Source organism: Pinus tabuliformis, chromosome 3_1, assembly GCF_031772625.1.
Source record: "Pinus tabuliformis cultivar Carrire ecotype Pingquan chromosome 3_1, CPIR1, whole genome shotgun sequence".
Taxonomy (NCBI): domain Eukaryota; kingdom Viridiplantae; phylum Streptophyta; class Pinopsida; order Pinales; family Pinaceae; genus Pinus; species Pinus tabuliformis.
Genome location: NC_142301.1, coordinates 754536685 through 754539440, shown reverse-complemented (window position 1 = coordinate 754539440; position 2756 = coordinate 754536685). Strand labels below are relative to the sequence as shown.

At 32.5% G+C, this 2756-nt stretch overlaps 1 pseudogene; it reads right to left on the bottom strand.

The window, feature by feature from the left end:
* Nucleotides 1-1651: 1651 nt before the first annotated feature.
* LOC149189567 (uncharacterized) lies at nt 1652-2426 on the bottom strand (annotated as a pseudogene).
* Between the last annotated feature and the right edge of the window lie 330 nt (nt 2427-2756).

Here is a 2756-nt window from a genome sequence, read left to right as displayed (position 1 = left end):
TTGGAAGATTGAAAGAAATTTCATTAGATACTTGACAATCTTTTATCAAATTATACGACGTTCTCTATTGGAACTTTGATGGACAATTTGTTACATATCTAACTCATGTTTGACAAACATTCATAAGATATTTGATGCTTATATATAAAGAAATTTCATCAATGAAACTATGAGCTATGGTTTGTTGTATATTTGGCGAACCTGTAGCTATTAAAAAAATAACAATATGTAATATTATGTATTTCGTTTCCCTTGTGATTGTAAATTTTTTCATATTTTTGGTCACAAGTTTCGTTAGAATTCTACTTTACTCACTGTAGTCATGACATTTTCTGCACATGATGATATGTGGTATTAGTTCCAGGCTTACTGAGGATTAGTTAAGGAAATTGATGATCTAATTAGGTACTAATGGAGGAAAAAAATATGGACCCAAACCATCCTTAAGATGATGATGGTTTGGGTCCATCCTTTTTTCCTCCATCAATACCTAAGATCATCCAAACTGTTAACTAATATTGAGCAAGCATGGAACTAATACTACATATCATCATGTGCAGAAAATGTCATGACTACAATGAGTCAAGTAGAATTCTAACGAAACTTATGACCAGATTTATCACAACATTTTACAATCATGGAAGCAACCAAATACACAATATTGAGGAGATACTAATTACTTTCATAAACTATATTATGATGTTTTTGAAATTAAAATAAACTTAAACATATTATATCCTTTGTAAAAAGTGTGTTGAATTATGCAATAAGAACCATTCAAAATTACAAAATATAGATAACTTTGAATCTCAAATTATTGATAGCTCCATCAACCCATTCACAAAGAGGGAGAACTTTGACATAGAAGCCTTAATTTAGTAACCATAGTTACTATATATTGACTTTAATTTATAGAGAATCTATTTACTAGGTCCTTGAAGTCAAAATGTAGTTGCATTTGAACCCTTACGAGCTTCACTAGCTCAAAATCAAAATCAAAATGCAATGCAAATTTTTTGCTTTATTCTAGGGCCTAGGCTATGAAGACAAATCTAACTCAGACCAACATAGGCAACCAAAAAGTTAGAACATCTTTCAATTGCACTTCTAAATTTAAATCGCATAAATAAAACTGGAGAATGCATGAAATGTTTTAGGATAAGTAATATATCTCTTGAAAGAAGCAAGAATAATGAACTAAAAGCTATCATTTTTTACATTGATTGTAAAATTTCTTAATATAATTACAAAAGATAACAAGTTGTGGCATGATAGAAAACATATCTATTGCTACATCAAAAGTATATTCATCATTTGTGTTCGACACACAACATAAACATCCTAAGCAAATGCATTTTGACCTCTTCTTAGGAATATTGCAATGGTATTAAAACAAAGTACAATGGTGAAACTATCCTACATGAAAAGTTACATGCGTCTTCCTCTCTTGAAATGAACCAACGTAATTTCTTAGGTAAGATTTGAAAGGGAAGAAACCAAAGGAAATTTCATTTTGTAATAATGTCTGAGCCTATGCGTGTAATTCTTCTAGAAAGAGAATTTAGAGATGTGTTTTATAGAACCATATCCTCATTTTGGAGAAAGTGTTAAGCTTCAAGGCTTATTTCCAAACAAGAAAGGAAATTCCATATTACGCTAATTTAATTTTAGCCTTAGAATATCTCTTCAATGGTTTAAAAATGGGTTTTTCAGGTGAACTAACTTTTTGCATGTCATATTTAATTGCAAAAAATGAACACACCAAGGAAAGCAATATTGTGGGATAAACATACCCAACCTTTTCTGGAGGAGTGTTGACATGTTTTCCATGTAAAATCTCTTTGACCATACCTCAAATTATAAGATGAGTACCAAACATACTCATCACCTTGGCTTCAATAGGGCTACAAAAGCACCTGCAACTGCGAAGTGACTACTTTCTAACACTTAAAAGAAAACATGGAACCTTCCATTAACATAAGAAAAAATGATAAAACACTAAGGTATACAACACAAAAATACAAATGATGTGCATATGTGTCATGTATAAACTTAGGTACTAAGTATTTAGCAAAGATACACATCCAAATGAGAGCATGTGAGATAAGGTGGCTCTCATAAAATATAAATGTTGCCCAATAATTCACTCAACAAACTTACTACATACTTCCATTTTGTTATAGCATCCTAAGAATTAAACAAATAAAGAGCAGCTTACAACAGCATACGTCAAGGTGCTAAAGGTCAATGTATGCCAAAGATAACTGGCCATTGGTTGAATTGCATTGCATTAATAAGCCTTCCCAACTTGGAAATGACAAGTTGGTTGCAACAACGTCAACAAACACACCAAGAAAGAGAAGACTTTCACTACAATTATTTGGAAATATGTCACTGGAAATTAACTCACAATATGTTACTACCATGAGCTATTACTCATACCTTCTACCATACCTTTACCATGAAGTATCTAAAGGCCCTTTTCTCTAATATGTCCAAGCCTTTGATGCCACAGCATGGTTTTCTCTCCAAAGACCACTAGATTTTCTACTCCACTTTCAGGAACCACAGAACTATTGCACCCATCAATAACAGTGCTACCTTGCAACTTGTACAGAGTTCCAATCCAAACTCCCCGCATCAATACCAGTGCTCCTCGAACCATCTTGCAGACATCCTTCTCAAACACTGTTTTTACACCTACATGATCCAGCGTGCTAATAGAAATCAAATTTCTGGATAATGCAGGAATATGT